Source organism: Martes martes (assembly GCF_963455335.1).
Source record: "Martes martes genome assembly, chromosome: 5".
Classification (NCBI taxonomy): Eukaryota; Metazoa; Chordata; class Mammalia; order Carnivora; family Mustelidae; genus Martes; species Martes martes.
In genome coordinates this window covers 66,267-78,656 of record NC_137892.1, presented here as the reverse complement: position 1 = coordinate 78,656, position 12,390 = coordinate 66,267, and positions in this window count along the sequence as shown.

The following is a 12,390-nucleotide window of genomic DNA, read 5'->3' as shown; positions in this document are numbered from 1 at the left end:
ACCTGGGTTTCCCCCCAGTTTAGCCTCTGGAGCGATGTCTCCCAGTGGAGCAGACTTTTAAAAGTCCCAATTTTGTGCTCCGTTGCTCTGCCGCTTGCTGGGAGCTGGCCCCTCCCCGCGGGGTCTATCTTCCCGTCGCTTTGGATTCATTTCTCCACAGGTCCTACCTTTCAGAAAGTGATTAATTTTCTGTTTCTAGAATTGTTGCTCTTCTTCTCTTCGATTTCCCGTTGGATTTGTAGGTGTTCACAATGGTTAGATAAGCCGTCTAGCTGATCTCCTGCTACCCGTTGTCATCTCAGCCTGCTACTTCTCCGCCATCTGGACTCCTCCCCCTTATCAATTCATTTTTAAAAATCTTTTTAAATTTTTATCTTTACAGTCATATTCCATCCCTTCATTGTGTTTACCCTTATTTTTGTATATATATATATATATGTGTGTGTGTGTGTGTGTTTCTTTCTTTTTGGGAGGCAGTTACATCTAACAGACCAAAATACACCCAAAATCTAGTGTGTGGCTTTGTTCTATTCACCACCCTGATCATATTTTCCCCTTATTTTCCCACTGTTGCAGGTCTCTTCTGATTCGTTTAGTGTGTATTTTTCTGAAATTGTTTTTCCCCTTTTAGAATTTCATTCTCTCATTCATCTATTCTTCTCTGGACAAAATGACAAAACATAAAAACTCACCTTAAAAAAAGAACAAGAAACAATACCAACTTCCAGGGACCTAATCAATACAGGCATTAGTAAGATTTTGAAACAGAGTTCACAGTGGCGACTATAAAGACACTGGCTGGACTTGAAAAAAACATAGAAGATACTAGAAAATCCCTTTCTGGAGAAATAAAAGAACTGAAATCAAAACAAGTTGAAATAAAAAAAGCTATTAATGAGATTCAATAAAATATGGAGGCTCTTACTGCTAGGATAAATGAGGCATCAGAGAGAATTAGTGATACAGAAGAACAAATGATGGAGAATAAAGAAGCTGAGCAAAAGAGAAACAAACTACTAGATCATGAAGGGAGAATTCAAGAGATAAATGATACCATAAAATGAAATTATAGTAGAATAATTGGGATCCCAGAAGAAGAAGAAAGAGAGAGGTGCACAGAAGGTATATTCTAGCAAATTATAGTGGAGAACATCCCTATTTAGGGGAAGGATACAGGCATCAAAATCCAGGAGGCACAGGGAACCCCCCTCAAAATAAAAAAAAAATAGATCAATACACTCTCATCTAATAGAAAAGCTTACAAGTCTCAAAGACAAAGAGAAAATTCTGAAAGCAGCTAGGTACATGAGGTCTGTAACCAAAATGGTAGAAATATTAGATTGGCAATGGACCTATTCACAGAGACCTGGCATGTCAGGAAAGACTGGCATGATATATTCAGAGCACTACACGAGAAATATATGCAGCCAAGAGTACTATACTGAGTTAGAATATCATTGAAAACAGGAGGAGAGAGAAAGAGGTTCCAGGACAAATAAAAACTAAAGGAATTTGCAAACATCAAACCAGCCCTACAGGAAATATTCAAAGGGATCCTCAAAGCAATGAGAGAGCCTAAAAGGAACACAGACCAAAAAGGAACAGAGACCATACACAGTAACTGTCACCTTACAGGCAATACAGTGGCACTAAATTCACATATTTCAATAGTTACTGTGAATGTAAATGGCTAAATGCCTAATCAAAAGACACAGGGTATCAGAATGGATTAAAAAAAAGACCCATCAATATGCTGTCTGCAAGAAACTCATTTTTGACCCAAAGACACTTCCAGATTTAAAGTGAGGGGGTCAAAAACCATTTACCATGCCAGTGGACAACAAAGAAAGCTGGGGTGGCAATCCTTCATGTCAGACAAATTAGATATTAAACCAAAGACTATAAGATATGAGGAACGATGCTATATCATGCTTAAAGGGTCTGTCCAACAAGAAGTTCAAACAATTCTAAATATCTATGCCCCTAACATGGGAGCTACCAATTATATAAGCCAATTATAGCAAAATCAAAGAAACACATTCACAATAATACAATAATAGTAGGGGATGCTAACACCCCCACACTGCAATGGACAGATAATCTACATAAAAGATCAACAAGGAAATAAAGCCTTTAAATGACACACTGGACCAGATGGATATCACAGATATATTCAGAACATTCCAACCCAAAGCAACAGAATACACATTCTTCTCTAGTGCACATGGAACATTCTCCAGAATAGGTCACATCCTGGGTCAAAAATCAGGTCTTAACCAGTACCAAAAGATTGGGATCATTCCCTGTATAATTTCAGACCACAATGCTCTGAAACTTGAACTCAATCACAAGAGGGAAATTAGAAATAACCCAAATGCATGGAGGCTAAAATGCATCCTACTAAAGAATGAAAGGGTCAACCAGTAAATTAAAGAAGTATTTAAAAAACTCATGGGAACAAATGAAAATGGAAACACAACTGTTCAATATCTGTGGAACACAGCAAAGGTGGTCCTAAGAGGAAAGTATATAACAATACAAGCCTTTCTCAAGAAAGAAGAAAGGACTCAAACACACAACCTAAGCCTGCACCTGAAGGAGCTGGAGAAAGAACAGCTAATAAAGCCTAAGTCCAGCAGGAGAAGAGGCATAATAAAGATCAGAGCAGAAACCAATGAAATAGAAACAAAAAGAACAGTAGAACAAATCAACGGAACTAGGAGCTGGTTCTTTGAAAGAATTAATAAGATTGATAAACCTCTGGCCAGACCTATCAAAAAGAAGAGAGAAAGTACCCAGATAAATAAAATCATGAATTAAAGAGGAGAGATCACAACCAATACCAAAGAAATACCAACAGTTATAAGAACATAGTATGCGCAACTCTATGCCAGCAAATTAGACATCTTGAAGAAATTGATGCATTCTAGAGACATATAAACTACCCAGACTGAACCAGGAAGATATAGAAAACATGAACAGACCCATAACCAATAAATACATTGAAGCAGTAATCAAATATCTCCCAAAAAACATGAGCCCAGTGCCAGACAGCTTCCAGGGGAATTCTACCAAACATGTAAAGAAGAATTAATGCCTATTCTCCTGAAACTGTTCCAAAAAAATAGAAATAGAAGGAGAACGTCCAAACTCATTTTATGAGGCCAGAATTACCTTGATCCTAAAACCAGACAAAGACTCCATCAAAAAAGAGAATTACAGACCAATATCCTTGATGAACATGAATGCAAAAATTCTCACCAAAATACTAGCCAGTAGGTTCCAACAGTACATTAAAAGGATTATTCACCACGACCAAATGGTATTTATTCCTGGGCTACAAGAGTGGTTCAACATCCACAAATCAATCAGTGTGATATACTGCATTAAAAAAAGAAAGAACAAGAACCATATGATACTCTCAATAGATGCTGAAAAAGCATTTGACAAAGTACAGCATCCTTTCTTGATCAAAGCTCCTCACATTGTAGGGACAGAAGGTACATACCTCAATATCATAAAAGCCATCTATGAAAAACCCACAGCAAATATCCTCAATGGGGAAAAACTGAGAGCTTTTCCCCTAAGGTCAGGTACATGGCAGGGATGTCTACTATCACCACTGCTATTCAACATAGTACTAGAAATCCTAGCCTAAACAATCAGACAACAAAAAGAAATAAAAGACATCTGAATCCAGAAAGAAATTAACCTCTCACTCTTCACAGATATGATACTTTATTTGGAAAACCCAAAGACTCCACTCCAAAACTATTAGAACTCATATAGGAATTCAGCAAGGTGTCAGGATATAAAATCAATGCACAGAAATCAGTTGCATTTCTAAACAACAACAACAAGACAGAAGAAAGAGAAATTAAGGAGTTTATCTCATTTACAATTTCACCCAAAACCATAAGAATATCTAGGAATAAATATTACCAAAGAGGAAAGGATCTGTACCCAGAAAAGTATAAAATACTCATGAAAGAAATTGTGGAGGAGGCAAAGAAATAGAAAATGTTCCACACTCATGCATTGGAAGAACAAATATTGTGAAAATATCTATGGTACCTAGAGAAATCTACACATTTAATGCAGTCCCTATAAAAATACCTTCAACTTTTTTCAGAGAAATGGAACCAATAATCCTAAAATTTATAGGGAACAAAGAAAAGACCTCAAATAGCCAGAGGAATGTTGAAAAAGAAAAGCAAAGCTAGTAGCATCACAATTCTGCACTTCAAGCTCTATTGCAAAGCTGTAGTCCTCAAGACAGTATGGTCCTGGCACAAAAACAGACACATAGATCAATGGAACAGAATAGAGAGCCCAGAAATGGACCCTCAGCTCTAAGGTCAACTAATCTTTTACAAGGCATGAAAGAATGTCCAATGGAAAAAAGACAGTGTCTTCAACAAATGGTGCTGGGAAAATTGGGCAGCCACATGCAGAAGAATGAAACTGGACCATTTCCTTGCACTACCCACAAAAATAGACTCAAAATAGATGAAATACCTCAATGTGAGATAGGAATCCATCAAAATCCTTGAGGAGAACATAAGCAGCAACCTCTATGACGTCAGCTGCAGCAATTTCTTTCTAGAAACATTGCCAAAGGCAAGGAAAGCAAGGGCACAAATGAACTATTGAGACTTCATCAAGATCAAAAGCTTTTGCACAGCAGTGGAAACAGTCAACAAAACCAAAAGACAACTGACAGAATGGGAGAAGATATTTGCAAATGACATATCAGATAAAGGGCTAGTATCCAAAATCTATAGAGAACTTATCAAACTCAACACACAAAGAACAAATAATCCAATCAAGAAATGGGCAGAAGACATGAACAGACATTGCTGCAAAGAAGACATCCAGATGGCCAACAGACACATGAACAAGTGCTCAACATCACTCAGCGTCAGGGAAACACACCACACACTTGCTAAAATTAACAAGTCAGGAAATGGTAGGTATTGGTGAGGATATGGAGAAAGGGGAACACTCCTACACTGTTGGTGGGAATGCAAGGTGGTGCAGCCACTCTGGAAAACAGCATAGAAGTTCTTCAAAAAATTGAAAATAGAGCTACCTTACGACCCAGAAATTGCACTACTGGCTATTTACTCTAAAGATACAAATGTAGTGATCCGAAGGGGCACGTGCATCCGAATGTTTATAGCAGCAATGTCCACAATAGCCAAATGATGGAAAGAGGCTAGATGTCCATCAACAGATGAATGGGTAAAGAAGATGTGGTATATATACAATGGGATATTATACAACCATCAAAAATGAAATCTTACTATTTGCAACGATGTGGATGGAACTAGAGGGTATTATGCTAAGCAAAATAAGTCAATGAGAGAGGGACAATTATCATATGCTCTCATTGATTTGAGGAATTTGAGAAATAAGACAGAGGATCATAGGGGAAAGTAGGGAAAAATGAAACAAAATGAAACCAGAGAGGGGGACAAAACTTAAGAGACTCTTGGTCTCAGAAAACAGACTAAGAGTTGCTGGAGTGAAGGGGAGGTGGGAGTGATGGGTGGCTGGAGGATGGATGTTGGGGAGGGTGTGTGCTATGGTGAGTGCTGTGAATTGTGTAAGACTGATGAATCGCAGACCTGTACCCTGAAACAAATAATACATTATATGTTAATTTTTGTAAAAAGCTAGCAGATGGAAAGAAATAATAAAGTTTAGAGCAGAAATAAACAAAATAGAGAAATAAAATAACAGGAAAAATATTCAATGAAACCAAAAATTGGTTCTTAGAAAACACTAACAAGTTCGACCAAAAAAAAAAAAAAGACACAAATAAAATCAATAAAATCAATCACAATGATAGTCGTGGGGTGCCTGGGTGGCCCAGCCTGTTTAATGTCTGCCTTTGGCTTGGGTCATGATTTCAGGGTCCCGGGATCCAGTCCCGCATCAGGATCCCTGCTCAGTGGGGAGTCACCCTGCTTGTGCGCTCTCTTTCTCTGTTAAAAACATAAATAAAAATATATAACTAACTAAATAAATATTTCCCTTCCCAGCTGGAATGATGGTAAGCTTTGGCAGTAGAGCGCTCTGGAGTGCTCTAAAGAGACAATGCAAGAGAAAGGGGTTTCCCCTCCTGGTTACTGTATGCTCTTTCAGCAGCCTAACTCTAACAGTACCTACAGTCGTGCCCCATCTCCCTGGTTATGTCTGCCTACAAGCTTCAGCTCACTGGGGCTCCAGAATTATTGCTGGTTTGCCCGTGGTTAGGGACCAGCTCTAGCTGGGGTGATCCCGCAAACTCCTCTACCATCTAGTGGTCTGGAACTACACCTTTTTTTTTTTTTTTGTAATTTTTTTCAGTGTTCCAAGATTCACTGTTTATGCACCACACCCAGTGCTCCATGCAATACGAGCCCTCCTTAATACCCACCACCAGGGTATACTCACCCTATCCATCACCCATCCCCCTCCAAAACCCTCAGTTTGTTTCTCAGAGTCCACAGTCTCTCATGGTTCATCTCTCCCTCCAATTTCTCCCAACTCACTTCTCCTCCCCATCTCCACATGTCCTCCTTGTTATTTCTTATGCTCCACAAATAAGCGAAACCATATGATAACTGACTCTCTCTGCTTGACTTATTTCACTCAGTATAATCTCCTCCAGTCCTGTCCATGTTGATACAAAAGTTGGGTATTCATCCTTTCTGATGGAGGCCTAGTACTCCATAGTATATATGGACCACATCTTCCGTATCCATTCATCTGTTGAAAGGCATCTTGGTTCTTTCCACAGTTTGGCGACCATGGCCATTGCTGCTATGAACATTGGGGAACATATGGCCCTTCTTTTCAGTACATCTGTATCTTTGGGGTAAATACCCAGTAGTGCAATTGCAGGGCCATAGGGAAACTCAATTTTAAATTCCTTAAGGAATCTCCACACTGTTTTCCAAAGTGGCTGCACCAACTTGCGTTCCCATCAACAGTGTAGGAGGGTTCCCCTTTCTCCACATCCTCTGCAACACACGTTGTTTCCTGTTTTGTTAATTTTGGCCATTCTAACTGCTGTAAGGTGGTATCTCAGTGTGGTTTTGATTTGAATCTCCCTGATAGCTAGTGATGATGAACATTTTTTTCATGTGTCTATTAGCCATTTGTATGTCTTTTTTGGAGAATGGCACCTTATTCAACAAAGTCCAGATTCCCCTTCCAGGTTTGTACTTCCTTGGGTCCTCTCCTGTAAGCCCTAAAGTACCACTTAGGGTTCTTCTTCCACCTCTAGAATTACTCTCCTATACCAGCTTAATACTTCTTTATAGTTTCCCAAGTTAAAAAAACTGTGGTTTCTTTCTCCTGATAGGACCCAACTTGATAGCAAAAGTAGTTCCAAAAGATGGACACATACGGAGGGGATTGTTGACTTAGCTTGCTCATGCCTTCAGGCTAAGTGCAGTGCTGAGCTCCTGCCTCATGGAAGACAAGGTGCTAGTAATCCATGGCATGCAGGGTATAAAATTTAACCAAGCCACACTAGCTATCTGTGCTGAATGATGAAAAAGCACCAAGTGATACACACACGTTGGGAGCCCAAAGGCTGCTGCCCTTGACTAGTACAGCAGTGTTGATGACTGCAGTGTGGGATGAATAATTTTTAGTGCAATTAAATCTTTATAGAGAGAAAAGAACAAGCTCGGGTCTTTTAATTCTCAGATGACAGCCTGAGAACCAGAAGGGTTTCTATGTAATCCCTTAAAAAACAAACAAACAAACAAACAACTATTTCTTGCAGCCACAGGATTGACATTGCTGCAAATTATACACAAGATCTCCTGTTCTGAGTAACACAACAGTGGAATTCACAGTCTCACCTGGAGTCCTCCCAGGGATTAGTAGGGGCAGACATTGCCCTGTTCCTGACTGGATGGGGAAAATATTCAGTCTTTTACCATTAAGTATGATGTTATCTGCAGGTATTTTTGTAGATCTTGCTCATCAGCTTGAAGATATTACCTTGTATTCCTAGTTGTTGACAGACCAGCTGTTGATTATTGTGAAATGGTTGTTCTGCATCAGTTCATATAATCATCTAGTTTTTTCTTAGACTGTTAACACAGTAGATTACATTGATCCATCTGTGTACACACAAAGGAGAACAGTTAAGCCGAAAGAAAAAGAAGGAAAAATTAATAGAAATAAGAGCAGAAATCAATGAAGGATAAAACACACATACAGTTTTTAACACTGCTAAAAGTTAATTCTTAGAAAGACCAGAACATGAATAAATCCAGTGGTATTTGCTCAATTTTTCTTATACTCCATAAACCTTCTACCAAGGGACATAGTCAGTCTGAATCTGAAAGAAGAGACCCCCCCCCCATCATACATGGGGCTCACAAAACTACATACTGCCACTCACTTCATACTGTTTTCCATCCCACAATGTATTATCTTAGAATCAATTAATTATGGAAAAATTAAGTTGCAACTCATTCATTCTGGGTTTATAAATACAAATTAGAATGTCTCAGCCACCCAAAGTAATTAGTTGTGGAGCTAGAAATATAATCCATTCCTCGAATGTTCATCAGCAGACATCACAACATTGAAGACATTCTCTTAGCTCACAACCTGTGTCCAGAGCATTTTTCCCTGGTTCTAGTTTCAGCAGCTACGGCATAAAAATTTTTTATCTCTAGTAACTGTGTCACTTAACATAAAGCCTCCAACAATAACAACAACAACTACAAAAGTAAATGAAAACATAAATTCAGCATATCAACAAAGCTTTTAAATACAAAGCTATTTACTATATTTTCCAACCTGAACTATAATGCTGTTTAAATTAGTATGGTTTCTAAAATGAAAATGTACCTTTCTGAAGCCACTGAACTGATAGAACAAGAAAAAAAAAGACATTTAATTCAATAAGAGCTGTCAACAAATGGAATGTTGTTAATCCAATGTACAACTCAGAGCATGTGTTTTGCAACTTAATTTCTGCCAGTCAGCATGGTGCAGGAAATTGGCATTACAGTGTTCTGAAAACACAAACATGAAAACTTTGCCTCTGTAATAGCTGTCACATTTGTCGCTAAGAGTTACAGACACACACATATGCACAAACACACCTACTTACACAAATACACTCACATAGGCATGAATGCATGTGCAAATACACACAAGCATAAATCATGAACATACACATGCATAAACACATACATACATATGCACACAGACATACCCACTTACACATCTACACCCCCATTTATATACCTGCACACATTTACATATACACACCAACTTACACACAGATACCCATGCACACATACATGTACCTACACACAAACACACATACCTACACTCATACTTACACATATCCAACCACGCTATAGAGTGTGTGTACTGAGATCCAAAAACCATTTTTAAAAGTGGGTTTAGAAAATATGAAAGCATCCTAATAAATCTAATAAATGCTGCATTAAGACCAAGTAAAATGTGAACCGTGCTTATTCGGGCAACAGAACCTTTAACAAAAGAAATGTCCTTGAAAATATTGTGATTATTATGAACCATGGGTACAAATGCACACTATTATATTAATCTCAAATATTCTCATTTATAAATTGTTCCATTTCACCCCAGCCTCTTTTCCTATTCCATCTCTGCCCTAATTTTCTCTTCTCCTCCCATCATGTGATGCTCCAACCCTGACTTGAAAGGAACATAAGGTTAATGCTGAAAGTAACCAGCATCTTACAGGCAGATTGGAATTGCTGGGCTATTAGTAGGAATAAAAATGGTTCAATAAATTCTAGTATTCTAGTCTTGTTAATGTCACCCCAGGTGTAGGGAGAGATAAAGAATATTCAGTATCTTCACTGTAATGATATGGAAACAAACTATTGTGTTTTGATTCATGGTTGGAAACAAGCAGACACTTCCATTAGAGGCAAGCTTGAGAAACATTAGGGAGATGTTTTTGAATACTTCACCCAGTTCCTTTTTGAGGGAGCGGGCTCTGTTTAAGAAGATAGGCTGCTGCCCCAGAGCCCCATCTTGACTTCAGCAGAGACCATCACTGGCTTGCTGTGGTTCCCTCCATTCTGTAAAGGAAGCAGACTGCAGGGCGAGGAGACATAGAGAGCACCAGGCTGGGCCACTGCATGCCACCACTGGGCAACCAGTGATCGGGAAAAAAAGCTAATTTCTCTAATAATCAAAAATCCTTAGTCCTTTGAGTTCCAGACATACCTCATGGTGAACTGAGATGCTGCAAGGAAATGCACAATATTAACTTCCTTAAGAGGGATGTCCTTGGTCCTGGACACCAAGTGCACTGTCTTATGTCATTTTCATCAATCCACAGCATTCAGAGCAGACCCCTGAGCAGTTAAAAGACACCAGTAATCTTATTTTTCATTTGAAAATTCTAAAACTCTACCCGTGTAGCATGACTAATAAACTGGAAAAAGAAACAAACATATATATTCTTTTTTTTCCAAATACTGCAATGTTCTAGAATAATTTTTAAAAGCAAAATTCCTCCCTCTTTGGAATCTTAAATAGATGGTACACTCCTATAACCACTCTTTAACATGTAAATTGACAAGACATTTGTTGTCAGCTTGAGTTGAAATAACAGCCTGCTCTAAATTCAGACTTGAACACAGGTGAAAAGCTCAACTTTGGGGCCATTGATTTTGGAGATTGAATTCAAGTAGAGCAGAAGTGGCAGATGTGTGGTGGGGGGAAAGGTAGAAGTGAGCAACAAGTCCTAGTAATGCAGAGGAGGAAGAGGTTCCCACCTGTCTTTCTCTGCCCCCTCTATCCTCCTCCAACACACCTAGACCAATTGGATGCCACCATTTTGCACCCAGATGACTCAACCATCCCACAACTGCCTCCTTAGTCAATGCTTGGTGCCACTGCTATCACATTCACCCAAGTCACAGGTACCCTCTTCTTTATGTGATCTTTTCATATTCTTAGCAATCCTACATGCAAGTCAGTTTTATTGACAATTTAGGATGAACATGGAACTTGGTGACTGCCCAACAATTTCTAGGGATGATTCATATTCTCATTTAATTTTTTATGTATGTATTCTATAAACATTTTACCTACTGGGGAAAAAAAACACAGAAATAATCCCCAAGCCGTTTGTTGGCTATCTGGTGGTCTCCACTGAGGACTGTACATAGGCACATTCATCTGCTTTGTGGGGATCATGGGACTTGCGTTTCAACATGCCTTCATCTAGGCAGAAACATATCACCCCAATTTCAGAGAGGCTGTAACACTATTCAGAGACCTTTCCTTCTGACAGCATAAAATTGGTAGTCAGTGCTCAGATAGAAGTGCTGATGAACATGGTCTTTTTTTTTTAAGGATTGAATAAAATGGCTTATGACAACAACCATTTGGGACACAAAGAAAAAGCTCAGAACATTAACTATGTGAATATTGAGAAATACGAGCATTTTCTGATCACTGCTGAATTATTCTGCTTCAGTTTCCCAGATTTTTGTTTCCTTCAGTCCTTGGCTGGACCATATGGTAATTCTATTTTTGAAGATTCTAGGAACCTCCATACTGTTTTCCACAATGGATTTACACTCCCACCAACAGTGCACAAGTATTCTCTTTTCTCCCCACCCTCACTTTCTGGCACTTTAACGCAATCCAAAAACATCATCCCTGCACTGTGTGTATGCAGTTAGGGTAGGGGCATTAGGAATGGAGATAGAAACTACCTCTTTCAATCAGCATCTCCATCTGGAAAATGTGAGGGGGAATGCACCTGCCATATTTTCTAAAGGGCAATAAATTTGCTCATCACCCACAGGTGGGATGCTTAGAACAAACCCTGTGTGCAGACTAAGAAAGGAGGAGGCTTTGCCTGGCACTTGTGTGGAATTTTCCACAAACCATGTCCTATCCCTTAGGTATTTGTCTTCCTAACCTGGCAGGTCCGGAGGCAGTTCCATGAGCCAGATGAGCTATCCCATGCTTACACCTCTGCTTCACATTCAACCAAAGCCTTAATCACATGGAAAGAGTCCTTAAGTAAAAGAATTTATTCTAAGATGACTGTCATCATCATGCTCGCTTCAGCAGCACATATACTAAAATTGGAACGAAGACTGTCATCATCTTACAAATAAAATGTCAACATCTCATCAATCCGTTAAATAAAAAACACAGGTTGGAAGCAGTTTCCAGGCAGTTGCAAGAATATAGTCATTCTCTAAAATGTGATAGAGGGAAGATGGATTTTTCTCCATCTAGGATGTGTACCACCAACCTTCCTGGAAGCCCTTCCCAGGGATCTGTGGGCAGCTCCCCCACCGCCCCACAGCCCTAAATCCAGAGGAATCACATCTAGAGTAAGAATTA